The sequence below is a fragment of the Euprymna scolopes genome, chromosome 9 (assembly GCF_053919585.1).
Source record: "Euprymna scolopes isolate OS-2025 chromosome 9, ASM5391958v1, whole genome shotgun sequence".
NCBI lineage: Eukaryota > Metazoa > Mollusca > Cephalopoda > Sepiida > Sepiolidae > Euprymna > Euprymna scolopes.
Window position 1 is genome coordinate 163,104,307 of NC_136490.1, and position 16,354 is coordinate 163,120,660.

Consider the following 16,354-nt stretch of genomic DNA (forward strand, 5'->3'; position numbering starts at 1 on the left):
GAATCTAATTACCACAAGTCTAAGGCAATGGCGGGAAGACTAGAGGAAGACCTCCAGTCTGTAGATGAATGGGAACAAAATTGGATGGTAACATTTAATGTTGCCAAGATTAAGCTTCTTTTCTTTAATAATTACAAGAAACCTTTTCAATCATTAATTGCTATGGTTAAGTATACATTAACTAAAAGTACTTTGTTCAAACTCTTCGGTTTAACGTTTACAGGTAATACGAATTGGAACAGGTACATCGAGGACATTGCCGCGGATGCTGCGAGAAAGGTGGGCTCTCTCTACCGTGCACAAAATTACTTTCATCTAAAAGTATTCTGGCCATCTACAAGGGCACAATTTGCCCATATGGTATTGCCGTCACTTTTTGGCTCTCCTAGATATGGTTCAAAAGAGAATCGCAAACTTAATAGATCCCGAACTGTCAGCTAGGTTTCAGTTAAATTCCGCTGCCTGTTTTACGGGTATTTTAATGGTAAATGCTCCGATGGAATACAAGTATTGGTCACCCCTCGACGTAAATATCCCCTACAAATAGCAAATCACATTCCCTTAACAATAGAGATCTCTGATGCGAGAAAGCATGTTACTCTAATAATCTCTCCCCCAGAACTGCTAGACTTTGAGATTCCCTTGCAGGTCCTTGCTTCCCTGACTGTACTGACATAGAGAAGGTCAAGTATAATGTAAACCAACATTTTGCTGTTTACCTCCCTATATAGTGTCCCTGCAAGTATGCCCAAGATAATAGACATTACATTAAAGTTGCACTGTGTCTTGTTTGGGGCGAAAATGCAATAAAAACGCTCTCTGGTCTTTAGATGAGCGGATTTTCTTTGCTGCTATTTTTTAAGGTAAAGCATATCGTAGCTATTTTCCAATCTTCAAGAACAAACTCTGTAGCTTGCGCCATATTGTATAATTTTTTACTTTTGAAACATTACTCTATATTAGCTACAATGTTATAATCGATAATGAATTGACTCTATACTTATAAATACATAACCTGCATGAATTAAAATTTATTCAAACGCATTTTACGACCGTGCAACTGGCAAAAGTCTATTATGGTTACATTGACATAAGTAGAGGTTTACTGTCTTTACATAGTTAAACAAAAAATATTAGTAATTTTTAATCGACCAAAATGTCTATGTCATTGAATTTTTATATTACATGTTTTAGACGTTAGAGGGAATAATTACTTTAATGAATGTGAATTTATTTAGAAAGTGACACATTATTTACTTGTAGGCAGTAATACATGTTCGAAATGAAGTATAGATATAACTAGCTGGACGTCCGGCGTTGCTCCGTCGTAAAATATGCTAAAACATTATATTTTAATTCGTGCAGATTGCGTATGTATTATTATAGAATTAATCCTCTATTGAATATTACATATTACGCAAAATAAGTTGCCAAATTATTTCGCAAAACTTAAAAAAACAAACATTATAATGTCGCCCATAAAATTCCGTCTGTGTTTGTTTACAATATCACGTCAGATGATATTTCGACGTGACAATGTAAAATATAGACTTTTCCTCTTATATAAAAAAGAAGAATTTTTACAGAGTAATATTTTTCGTTATATCGGCCAGGGTTACACCGGGGTTACGTAAAATATTCCCCTGTAAGACTGTCTTTAAGATCGGATTTTTTTTCGATTGTGGACGAATATCTGTATAAAATATGATTAAGAACACGACCATAAATATAAGTTACATTAATGTGAAATTTGCAAAAGATAGGCTAAGCCGTTTCGAAACATATGAGGAAGGAAACTTACACACACAAAGTGACTTTTATAACATAGTATAGACATAGTATAGACTACTAGTCATAAATGGAAACTTTTTGCAATTTGACAATATCAAACTTAACGAAACATCTAGTGTACGCTTTTATAAACAGAGTATTCTTTCATCCATTTACGCACCTAGGGTATGCTAGGTATTAAAGATAAAAATTAGACGTAGGTGCTCCCACAATTGTACATAAGATACACTGCATGATGTTATGTGTCTTCCCTCATGGCGAAGATGACTGTCACCATATCTTTATTTTTTTGTTTTGATAAACCCTCAGTCCGATCTGTGTTCTGAAGTATCAATCGCATGTGAGGAACTTAACGCATGATTTCCTAGCAGTTGCGTTGCTTGCTCTGTCCATTCGAATAATGTTTTATACATCGTTTATGAATATGTGCTAACTGAAAAATCGTTTCCGTTTTCTGACTAGCAGTATACAATGAACATCTGCACTGCTAAGATTCCTATATAAAAAATACAAATAAACTGAGAAAGTTCCATAAACTGTCGCTGAACCATTTCTACAGTGTGCGTATCGTTCTTTTGTGGCTTTACATAACCTTATTTGTGGCAGTTCAGATATAGCTGCTCACGGTACAGGAATGGAGATACATTTAATTAAGGAAAGCCCTTTAATTTGATTTTCACATCGTGTGGATCCTTTTCTAAAAGAACTGTTTCCTAAAAAGGTATATATATATATATATATATATATATATATATATATATATATATATATATATATGTGTGTGTGTGTGTGTGTGTGTATGTGTGTGTGTTTATGTATAAACGCCCATAGCTACCAAGCTCGACGGAGATTACTTTACCATTTTTGCATGAATATATAAAATTAGTTTTTTTAAATATTGTTTTATATTTTGGACAATGTTCATTTGATAAGTGGTGATCACTGTGTAAAAAATATATATATAATAGTAAAAACTAGCGGAACCTGTGAAAATTGGACAGCGGCATCTTTCAGATGTAATATATTGTTGCTGGCAATTATGTGGGCGTTTAACGTGAAGGGATACCTCGCGCAATTATTGTAACTCTTTTATTAAAAATGCAAAAGTATTTATCTATCTCCGACATTTTTATAATTTAGTATAACAGTAATTATTATAAAGAACCCCCAGTACAATCTGCTCGTTGAAGAAAAAACATGATACTTTAAACTTATGCAATATTGGCCAATAAAAATCCGATTAAAAACTGACCATAACCATGGTTGGCTAATGTAAATGTTAATTGAAAAACTTAAGCATGAAAAAGAACAAAACTAACATTTACTTACACATAAACGAGAGGATTTAATGCTATTGCAAACTTAAGCTTGATAGAAGAACTAAATATCTATTTTAAATATAAGCATGAGCGATAACAACGCTATTTAATACTCAGTTGATATGATCAAAATAGTAACGCAAAAATAAGCTTGACGGTTAAACGAGAAAAACGTTTCAACCTAAAGAATGGCTGATCTACAAGAATAATATTTAAAACTTCATCATAATTAGGCAACATTTCTAGTCGGGTGCAAGCGACTCTATAAGTCACTCCGTTGGTCCGTCGTCCACGGTCGGTCGGTCTGTCCGTATAACTTTTATGCTTGGCCTTTTTGGTTGAGATCAAAGGTCTGTTGTTAATAGATGCTGTTCTAAGATTTTTAAGCTTTTCTTGGCTTTTGCCATTTTGTTGTTTAAAAATCTTTTGTTTTTTATTTAATTGTATTTTCAAAATTTTAAAAGCAATACAATATATAAACAAGATCAAAGTGTAGTATTTGTTCCGGCAGATGCTGCACTTAAGATAATTTGTACCAGTCAATGGAGGGGAAACCCTCTATACTGGGACAATTATTATTTTTGGTAACCAGAGTGCCCCCTTTTTGCCTACTTTTAGGGGAGCTGGTTTTTACCTCACATTAAAAACGGCCTTGTGCCTAATTTGCTCAGTGGGGGAGCAAATAAATACCATCTGTTCCGGCAGATACTGCAAGCAAAGACCATATGTTTGGGCGACCCCACATATAAGACCTTGGTCAATGTAGGGGAAACCTTTCATACCAATTGTCATTATCCAGCTCTCCTACTTCCTGGGGAGTTGGTCCCCATTTCCCCTTCACTCCTCACATTAAAAATCGGCCATGTGCCTAATTTGCTCGGTGGGGGAGCAAATAAATACAGCTTTTCTTGGCCTTTTGGCCAAGATCAAAGTGTAGTATCTGTTCTTACTATATACTGTACTTATTTTTGTGACTTTGTGATATAAAGTGGGGGATCACTTTTCTGTATTAATTTAATGTAAAATGATCACCCACTTTACAACCAGTCAGTTTCAAAGCCATTCAAGTCATTCTCCAGATCATTCAATTTTTTTTAAAAGAATCCCAGGTATTTTTTAAGCATTCAAGTCATTCTTAAGGTCATTCAATTCATCCTTAAGTTCATTAAAGTCATTCTAAGTCATTTACTTTTTATTTATTTAAGTCATTTCAGCCCATTTTTTGGTCATTTATTTTATCTTTAAGAATTTCATGTCAATCCTACATTCACGCATTCATTCATTACACGGGAGCACGCGACTAATGGCCATCGGCCTTGTTAAATAGCATTTAAATATTTAAAGCATTGGCATAGCACAACGAACGACGGACAACATCTTCCACAGACACATTTGAATACATTTAATACTAGTTTTTTATTGCTAAGAGCCTCTTATTTTATGCAGCACTTTATTACAAATATATTTTATAAAGAATGAAGAGAGTCCTTGAAAACAGTGTGGTATGAAGCCAAAATATAATGGGGTGGGGGACGAGGGTCGGACATGATCCACGTTTTCTATTTCCAAAGCAAGTTAATCACTCGCCATAATACCTCTCTCACTCTATGAGCCTAAGCGATTTGAAATATTCCCACATGAATGAATGTTTTAAAAATTTTAGTTACAAAACCTAATAAACATTTTTTTATTTACAAACCAAAGAATGCAATTTAGATGTACAATGAATCAAACATGAATGTACAAACGTAAAAGAAAACAAAAATAAACATCAATATTCGTTGCGTTTAGTAAAGTACACATGTACTGCTTAACTTGTTCATGTGGTAGAATAAAAAATTGAGTAGATGATAAATGCTTAGCTTAAGTACCATAGAAAACGCAGAGAACGGAATGTCTATCTAGCCGGACTCCGAAATATATTTTCTTTTCTTGAAAAAGTAAATACCTCATTTAACAAGAAATTCATTGAAACAGAACGCGTGTGAGCGCGTTGTAAAATATTCGCATGAGCATGCGACGATATTAGCAGCAGCAGCTGAATAAAGAGTATATGTAAATAAAGAAATGTGTTCGATTTGCTGCAAGAAGAAAAAGGAAAAAAATAAGAGGAAAAATGCAACACGGGCTCGGGATGAGAAGAAAAAAGTCGCCGTTAAAGAAAATGGACGTGTAAATGCGAAGGCAAGAAGTGGCTGGCTAAAACCGGCGTTCGGTCGGAATAATTAGAAACGCGCGCCAAACATGTAGCAGCGAGAGAGGTATTAAATTGTATCGAAACAATTATAATAGTAATAAAAAAAAAAACTTGCAGGAAGTTTATTGCTTTCTTTCTTGCCTTTGTTTGTTTGTTGGTAACGGCAACGTTACATCAGGATCTGTGAGAAAAGAGTTTTACGTCGGCATTTGTGAAAGTAGATTGTTAAAAATATTTATAAGTTTCAATGAATTGAGACGGTCTGTATATTATCTACTCAACTTTTGGATGATCGAATAATGATCACATTTACAAACCCAATGGGTTTTTTTTTAGATGGAAAGAGGTAGCGCTCATAGCTACTACCTCGTAAGAATAAGAATTTAAGCTGAATGCTTGAGACAGGCAGTAAAGCCAATGATTCTATTTGGGCAGGCTGGATCTTTTTGTACAAAATAACACAGCAAAATAACTGCGTAATACAATTGATGTCTTTTGGTTTGATCAGATGAAGACTTGCAAATTTGCGATCAAAACATTGGGAGACAAGTACCATTAGTAACATAAAAATATTAACATTATTATTTGTTTATAAATTAAGGGTTTGGGTTTGGTTTGTAATGATAAACTTTTTATTACATGACTGACTGGATCGCACAAAAAATTGGACAGCAAATGAAAACATCACGAACAGTACAGGAAGCATATTGATAATACTATTGCAAATTAAAGCGTAAACACTTGCCCGGCAGCCTGAGTGACTTGTCTAGAAACGTACAAATAAAGATATAAGAATCAATTTTAAACTAACATATATGAAGATGCTTAGGTGTATCTATTTATGTCGATTGCTAGCTATAACATTAAAAAACTGTTCTTTTATGAACTCTGACATGTTTGGTATAAAATAATAAAAATCCGCGAAACTTGATTGCATACTAATGTTAAATATCTTCAGTCAAATTATAATTTTATATCTAAAATGATCCATACATCCGGAAATCATAGATGGACATGTGAAAGAAAGCGTTTGTTATGAGATGACTGAGGAGAGAGAATTTAAAAAAAGCACATGTTTTATGGTAGAGTGGGGTAAAGCATATATGAGAGCGAAAAGACTTTTGGAAGATAATGAAATGCATTATTTTTGAATAACCACGGATAAATCTTAACTTTTATTTATTTCGGACTATTATTCTCATCTTTATTAGTTTTTGTTGTTTCACGACGTTTCGGCCAACTTCAGGTGGTAACCGCCACAGCATAGGAACTCCGAATCTCTTAACTGCATTCTCAGCAATTACTGCCATCTGTAGTTTTGGTCGTCGTCCTCGTTTTTGGCCAAGTAAGCATCTGAAGGGCGATCAAGGTTGAATTTTTTGATCTTATAAATCCACGTTTATTTTATTATTTCATCTTCCATGGTCGAGTCCGTACAGAATGGTATATATATTATTTTTCTATTGGAATTCATTATTGAGATGAATATTATTTATTATTCGGGGCCCTTGACCCAGTTGATAGAGACGTTGAATCTTTACGGTTCCAGATGAGCATTGTCTGAAGATAACGGTTTCAATCCTACACAAAGCGTGCCAGAGGTTTACTTCGCCAAATAGTGGTGAGACGACAACAACTATGGATGGCAGTGATTGTTGAGAATGCAGTAAGGAGATTCGAAGTTCCTATCCGTCGCGGTTACCACCTGACGAAGGCCAGAGGAATAATTGGCCGAAACGTCGTGAAACAACAACTAATAAAGATGAGAATAATAGTCCGCAATAAATAAAAATTAATATAAATTATACTCATCTCAATAATGAATTCCAATTTAAAAATAATATATACACGATTAAATGCATTCCATTTGCACTTGCCACCCTCATATTCAAACAACGATTCTCCTCCTGTCTCGCATGTACAAATATCCGTGGACTTACAAATAACTTAGAGGATGTAGAATCATTTTTCCAAGCAAACTTCCATGGAATCTTAGCGCTAATGAAAAGTAACTTACACTGCACCATCCCTCACCTAACCATTTTAACATGTCTGGTTATTATCTACTTTGATAGATACATGCACGGACTTTAAGTCTATATTCATAACATCCTTACCATGACTAGGGAATCAAAACTAAAATGAGACGACCAGGTCTTCATGTAGGATTAATAACGTATTATAATTTCTATTATAGACTAACTTCACAACGAATCGTTAGTTAATATATTTGCTCTACCGTTCTCCCTCGAAATGGACTGTACTCTAATCAATATCGTGTCTGGCAGAATAGATGTAGCACTCTTCTGAAACACTAGTTTCCACGTACATGTACTTGGTAACTTTAATGTCCACCACAGTAACTGGCCTGGCTTTTTTACTTACAGAGGCACAGCGGGTAGCATCATGCATAACTTTTCGCCGCGATAATGATAGACATAACCTTTAAATGTCGTCTCCAAGTTGAAGAACCATTGCTAGATTGTAAGGTCGACGAAACAGACAAACATAGAAAGAAATAAAATCCAACTCGGTATTTTTAAGTGCAAATGAAATGCATAATTCGTTATCCAAAAGAACGCATTTCATTATATTTCCAACTTTTTTCGCACGCACATGTGCTTTTTAAAAGTCTCTGTCTCCGGCTACCTGACGCTGACGTTACCCAGAACTTCGACATGCTCGATTTCACACGTCCACCTTGCTCGATGCACAACTTTAAAATACTTGGAAATATTCGATGATAAAATTATATTCATGAAACACTTATAAACCACCGAAAAAGTTCTTATATAAACATTCGTAGTGCAATTTTATAAACTAATAAAATATCATGAAAAGTTTAACTTCGATTGGCATATATGAAAATCAGGGTTTTGGCAGAGAATACGACAAACGAAAGAAAGGGTAAACATCCGATTACACAACAAATAAATCTTACCAAAGGTATGTTATTTCTTTACCTACTTCGATAAATCCTATATGCTTTAACATAATTAGATGTTTTCCTTTAATTTCAGTAAAGTTGATAAATTAAAACCATAAGAACAACTGCAAGTTGTCCCAACTATTGTCTACTAGCCTCTACCTAAACGTGACGTCATAATATCAAGATCAATATTTACCTTGTTTCAGGAAATTCTTTACGATAATGTTACCATCATGTAGGCCATTTTCTCATGATTCCCCCACTCTTTATCTGTGCATAAATCAAAACGTATATTCCATGAACAAAGCTCCTTTCTTAGAACTGCACGACTGTGGAACTTTGCCTGTTTCCCACCTGACTTAAACCTGGATGTCTTCAAGTCCAACATAAGCAAGTTCCTGATAAACCGCCCCCTAAAGTAATGACACTTTATCAAATACTAATGAATACTACAACACTATCTAATTATAACCCTTATCCCCGAGTGGCTTCTTGGCCCTGTATAAGTGGTGACCTCCATGTAAAAAACAAAATTGTGCCATTGTCTTACATTTGTGTACATCCGTACATATAGTGCACGTAAAGTATTCGTTTGTAGATTTCGTCCTATGATAATGAATTATATCACTTTGATTTTTCGCTTACATCTAAACGTAATTTCAGTCGATTTTAGTAATTTTAGTGTCGAAGGAGTTATATCATAGTTTCAGTTATTTAGGTTTCCTGCTATCACAATAGCTGAACTATGAAAATGTTAATTAAATGCTATCACAATAGCTGAACTATGAAAATGTTAATTAAATGGATATCATTTAAAACAATGTAATTGTCGGTTAACAGAATTTTCCCTGAAAAAAGAGACGCTTTGCTTATGAGGATATAACAACATAAATTTTATAATTTTTTATATAGATGTGGATAATTGTGTCCAATTCCTATCTTGAAAAATCATGAAAACTTGCAACACAATAGACCGAACTCCATCGACGCCCAGATTCGTTTTTCTCAAGAAATTATGTTTTTAATCCTACGTATTAGAGCTGACTCTAAAACTTACAATACATCAGAGATTTCTTAAATACAAATAACATTTCTTATCATATATTTTCTTTTATTCTGTAACAGTAACAATGTCTTGATAAAGTTGGTTCCTTGGGGTTATACTTTCATTTAGTCAACTAAAAGGATTTGTTGATGTGGACTTCAAACGCACATTTCAATGATGCCGAATGAATTCTGTTTTGTTTTATATATTTATATATGAGACGTTCATAAACTTCCTCGAGTCATGACTTCCTTAGAAAAAAGGTTTCTTCGTGGCGCCATATATATTCAGAAATAGTTATGACTTGCCTTTATGTTTATCTGGTTTATTTAGTACATGAAAGCAAGATGAGAAAATCTGAATACAGTGTAACACAAAAAAGAACCAGATTTTCTTAGAAATAAATGTAAGCTTACTTTAAAAACAATAAAATATCCATCTGGTTATATATCAGAACCATAGTCCTCGCCAATATTTAATTAAATAATAAGCAAACTATTTGATCTTGGAGGATTATTACGGAAATGCCCTGATGTGCAAGCGAATTCTGTTAGGATATACCGTTGTTTCTCATAAAATAGGAAAATGCAGACAAAAGGTCAAAATCTAAGACAATATGCGATTTTAAAATACGAAAAGTCTGACTGACACGTGTTGTTGTCTTAGAATGAGTGCTGGAAAAGAAATAATCGGTGACGCTTTAGGAACTTTAATGGAAATCTCTTTTACGACGTCATCAACATTAGGAAGTGTATCAACGTTTTTTCTGGTGTAATTATATCTAAAATTGTAGCATTAAAACATCAAGGTAAAGCGATGACTTATGGTATAAAGAGAGTAGAGAGCGTAGTCATATGTTAATTATATTGTAATACTATAGAATGAAAACCAGCAAGAAGTATATATGAATTTATCTGTATATTTATACGATAGAGTGCGTATTATTTTATGTGTCACGCTTACATTTTTTTAAGAGTGACTGTCGTTTCATTTTTATGACCTATTTCTTGTGATAAATAATTTTACCTAGAATACTTTAAAAATTGTGATTTTAGTTTGAATATAGTTTATGACACTCAAGACATCTATTTTTATAATTAATTTTACCAAGAATGTTTTATATGGATGGGTAAAACCACAATACCATACCCCTATCCAGCTATATATATATATATATATATATATATATATATATATATATATATATATATATATATATATACAGGGTGTCCACAAAGTCTGGCTACATTATGTAGCCAGACTTTGTGGACACCCTGTAGATTATGCAGCCAGACTTTGTGGGCACCGTGTAGCTTATGCAGCCAGACGTTGTGGACACCCTATATATATATATATATATATATATATATATATATATATATATATATAAATGACACGATTAAAATAATCATTAATCAAGAATACAACCAAAAAACAATATCTCCACCAGTTATAAAATCCTGAACCACAAAGAATTACTATCAAAATGCACCACACAAGTTCCCTTCACAGACCCTAATGAGAAAATATACATTCAAATAGATAGTGTCTCAATGGGATCACATCTAGGCCTAGCATTGGCAGAATACTATATGACCAACCTCGAAAATAAAATATTCCTAGATCCAAAAAATAAACCTACTATCTATGCCCGATATGTCGATGACATATTCATTGCAGTCGAATCAATACGAGACATCGAAATACTCAAACTACACCTAGAAACACACTCCGTCCTCAAATTCACCTACGAACCAAACATAAATAACAAAATACTATTTCTTGCCGTTTTAGTAGATTCAAGCGATCCCACTAAATACACAACTTCAACATACAAAATAACTACCACCCATAACGCAATACTCTTAAATTACCATAGTCAATGCCCAGAAAAATATAAAACTGCCCTTATAAAAATTAGATTCACCGCACATACATTATTTCATCAACTCGACAAATATTTTACATACATACATTACATACAACAAACCCTATTAAACAATAACTTTCCCAATAAAATCGTTGAGAAACACATAAAACTCTATTTAAACTCACCCCACAATAAAAATATAAACTCTAACCCTAACAAAAATGACATCATCAAAGTATACTATAAAAAACAATTACACACCAACTACAAAATAGATGAAAAATTGATAAAAACCTAATTATACACCAGACCCACCGATCAAAACTAAAAGATCAAACTAATAATATATTATACCAAATTTAAAACTTCCAATTTAATAATAAAAAACAATAACAACACTAACACCACACTAAACCAAACTAATGTGGTGTATGCCTAACTAATGTAGTGTATTCCAAACTAATGTAGTGTTTGCCCCTTCAAAGAATGTCGTCGAATGCACTCTAAAATTCATACAACGCATACATTGGCCATACAACAACAACACTCTCTCGACGACTAACCTATTATTTAGCTGACAATACTGCCATAAAACAACATCTAATATTCCACGATAAAAACATGCGGTCGTCCGACATTAAAAGTATCTTAACAAGCATTACTAAAATTAGATACCTTAACAACTGCACACGACGACTAAAATGACTAGAAGCCATACTTATAAAAAAAAACGATAGCCCTTTTTAAACCGGATCTCATTAAATACCGGGACAAATATACTAACAGTATTTAATAACTAACTAGAAACTAAATAAATTAACTATGCAATAAGATAATCGAAATATAAAATAAAATAATAATAATTCGTACTATTTAATTATTCGAACCTTTTTTTCAATCGGTCGATGTATATCACTTCCTTCTGTGAAATTTTGTCAGACGCGTTTGTGTTTTATTCGAAATCGGAAATTTCGAACGGAACTTATTAAATTTACAGGGGAGTATCCAGCAGATTCCCGAGTTCAACAAAATATATTGAAGAATATCTGAACTTAGATCAAATAAACCGTTGTACGAATAATTCAAAGTCAGAACTAATACGAACTAACAGAACCCGTGGAAATTCCATGGTGGTTAAAACTTTTAAAGTATATACCAGTAAGAAACTTATTATCACATAATCAAACAATCACAATATGGTTGGACCATGTACCAGTAAAGACTTAACTAAATCACAAAGTTCTGGATCTTCAGGTCCCGATATCGCTGATGACACAATTGCAACAATTTGTTAAATTGTTCGAATCTTATCCGGAGCTCACAGCATTATGATCATGTGGTAGTGTAGTAGCCGTCTTTTTGATATTGAATAAAATTGAATTGGCTGGCGATAACTAATTAATGTTATTTTAGTATTAATAAACGAAATATTGATATCCTATGTATTAATACGGTAATTCACTTCGGCCCTTATCATCCTGACATTCCTCAAAAAGAAAAGTTACATATTCTAAATAGCTAGTTAAATAAATAAAAATATTGTTGTCACTTGTTTTGAAATCCCTTGCTAAATTCCGATTAAAATATAAATTTATAGTCGCTTTTTATCAGTTAAACCCATTAAAATCACGTCTGAATTATTTTAAGAAAAATGTTCCCCCGTATTAATATATAGAATATTGATCCTTATTGAAAAACAGACAGGGACCTTATTTCTTGTATTTTGTGTACGTCTATTGCCTTTAAAACGCTAAATACATGTAAATACAAAACACATGTGTATCAGGTTTAATTGCTACACCGTACGCTATGTTATGAATAACACAGCATCAGTTGCATTTAATTACTATGGTATCATCAACTGTAAATCTATAGTGTTATGATGAAATACTGATAAGGATTTAAGACGGCATTTATAAAACAGGAGTTTCAGAAAATTTGGCTCGTTTATCATGCACCAACAAAATTGGCTGAGAGCACAGTTTCAGCAAACGTAGCCCAGAAAGTGTACCAGATTTGAATCCCGTATTCATTTATCAGCGGTGATATTTGTAGAATATCATTTTTGGTAACCTTGCAAATGATTGCTGAAACTAGAGCGTTACTCGAGTGAAGACTTAGAAACTTTGATTGAATAGAAGAGGTTTATTAAATCTGATAGCCTCCCGAGCCATTCGATGAAAATATGAAAATAATTGTCTATTATCGGTCAGATCATTTGGAAATATTCAAAACCGAATGAGTACGTTCTACAGTTAGTAAACAAAACTATGAACCTCTATATACATCACCTGTAGCAACGCAATATGAAAATATAAATAAATTGCCAATCATTCGAATTAGCAAATTAATCAATAACAAGTTAAGATATGAAATCACATACGTGTAGACTATAGCAATTATCACGTGAGAATGCTTTAAATAAATAAATAAAAATTGTGTTTTTCACGTATATATTTTGCATTTTTGCAATGTGATTCTTTGTAAAACCATACAGTCTTTGTCCAAGAAAAATGTGAGCTAAAATTCTTCGAGTCAAATTAAAAATGTTTCTTTTGTTTAAATCTGTGCAATTAAAATGTTATTGTATATAGAAATGCATATATATATATATATATATATATATATATATATATATTTATATATATATGTGTGTGTGTGTGTTTGTGAGGACAATTAATTACATGGATTAATATACGAAAATATATTTTTATGCGTAAATTTTCAGTATTTACTTCAACAGTGTTCAATACATAGGTAGAGCTAGGTAGGTAGTAATGAATAAAAATATATATGGCAATTAAGCTACACAAAATATTCCCCGTTCCATTCTCGTGAGAATTCGTCAGGTTTATGCAAAGAGTTTTGGTTATCGCGCGTTTTTATATATGCATTTGCTATTGCATTTTTAGTTAGACAATCAGCTTTCTTATCAGCCAATGGGCAATTCCATAACAAAGTTACAATGTACTTTAGGTTCACCTCTTCCTTTGTGTGTGTGTGTTTTCAAAAGAAGAATAAATATCTAAGCTGACAAAGATTAGATATTTAGTTTCTAATAATGTAAAATTTCGAGCCAATTACAAGTTGAAACAATAAAATTGCAACCCGTGACAAGAAGACATGATTCCATTCCGTTTGATGAAAACCTTTTTGTGCAGCAGATTATCTACTAGTAAGCCAACTGTGTACAAATACCAGAAGCGATATGAGATTTCTATCATGAAAATAACACAAGCAACAACTCCCTTTACACATTAAATAGTGAAAATGGATTTGATCGAGTTAAGGACTCTTTTAGATACTCGTTAGAAAATTTTCTGACAAACTTATCGAAAGCTTTAATATGTAAAGAGCTATTTCTCTATAAGCGATACGAACAAATAAGAGTTAATTCCATAGGTAATATGTAAGACACATGGGAAGTAAAATGCAACGTGATGTATAAAAGGCAAAATGTTCGATAAAATGCCGAAAAGGGTGCCAGTCGGCGATTATTATGATTATTCAAACCAAAAAGTTTTGTCAGCTTAAATATGTTTTAGAATAATGAAAATAGTTAGAATACAAATTTATTCACATTAATTTAGAAATGTAACTTAAAACTGTTATCATAAGAATTTAGTTGAAATCATAAAATAATAACATGTTAAAAGATTAAATAATTATATTAGTAACCTTAACCAATGACGCCATTTAAAAAGGGGGGCGGAAATTTGTTGGGTCAGTCAGGAGAGAAACAAAAACAGTGTTCAGATCGTGGTTGTTCTAGTAGAGGAGGTCAGAAACTGTGATAGTCAGAATTAGCATTACTACTTTCAAAAACTGGAAAATACTCTAGAACCAGACGTTGCGGAAAATATAACCAAGGTTCTGTCATTTCTTGGGAAGAATTCCGCTGTAGCTTTCCGTAAAACAAGAATACAATGAACCAGATATGTTCCCGAGTCGGCAGATGTTGAACCCCCCTCCAATCTTATTCGTCCTTTGTGTTATAAACGCATTATTCTATTCTTTTCACACGATAAACTCTATTAAAATGTAAATATACCCAACGAATTCTGGATTAGACGATCACAACTCTAGACTGTCGTAGACGAACACGCGTATATACACACGTAATATAGATGTCTGTGACACGTATAAACAAGCATATACACTTTTATTTAATATGACTACTAGAAGACCGGCGGATACATAACATATACCACCTACAATATTACAAACGAGAAATTTGATAAGAAAACGTTCCTTGCAAATTGTCAGTTAGTTTCCTCACCAGGAACAGATCCATCTATGAAAAATTCCATGATAACGGGAAATACGTACGATTGATAAAACGTGAGCTGAACTTTATAAGATAAAACAGAAAAAAAACAAGTTCGTTCACTAAACAATAAATGAACACAAATCAACTTCTAAATCAGCTGCGTCTTCCAAACAAAGCAAAACGGCGACGAGATTGCAATGATAAGTATAGATGTTAATCTTATGAGTAATATTCTCTTGGGAAAAAATTACGAAGGGAAAAAACTGTATTAGACGTGGAACACAAGCATGAATTATTGAGAATGAATGGTAATTCTGTTTATATAATCAGCGAGTGAGAAAGATCATAGAGATCAGAAGTTTGTAATAAATCAACTTATTGGAAAAAACAAACTGATAGATTATAAAGACTTGATTTGACTTGTTTTATATATTTAACTAAAAGCTTGCAAATTACGAAAACACGAGATTGTTATTTAAATGCTAGCAAATAATGGTAATTATGAACTATATATATAATCAGTTAAATTTAATTACTTATAAAGACATTAAATGGCATCGGATTTGAAGACGATCATTTGGTTGTCTCTGTTTGTAATCAGCCACAAGGGTTTAGCAACCTCAGCTTTGTGGAACACCTGTAGGATAACCGGATAAAGGCCAGCTATATCACGTCTCAACCGTGACGTCACAGGCGCACGTGACTTAAATTGCCGTCGTACATTTTACATAAATAAAATAGATTGTGACTTACAGACTTACTAATATTTATATACACATGCAGCAGAAGAGGAAAACAATATCAGTAACTAATCAATATTAAGATGATAAATACATACAAAAAAAAGACTTCTTATTCATAGTTATATGTAGTATCTGTATCGCGTGCAAAATGTCGTCACTTTGGAGAGGAAAATGAGCGATATATTTCAGC

The 16,354-nt window shown here is 32.9% G+C and overlaps 1 protein-coding gene and 1 pseudogene across 4 annotated transcripts in view; one reads left to right on the top strand and one right to left on the bottom strand.

The window, feature by feature from the left end:
• LOC145284964 (FMRFamide receptor-like) overlaps positions 1-16,354 on the bottom strand; it is a 1,154,906-nt gene that overhangs the window by 463,352 nt on the left and 675,200 nt on the right. The window lies entirely within an intron of this gene.
• Positions 4,011-4,147, top strand: LOC145285264 (U2 spliceosomal RNA; annotated as a pseudogene).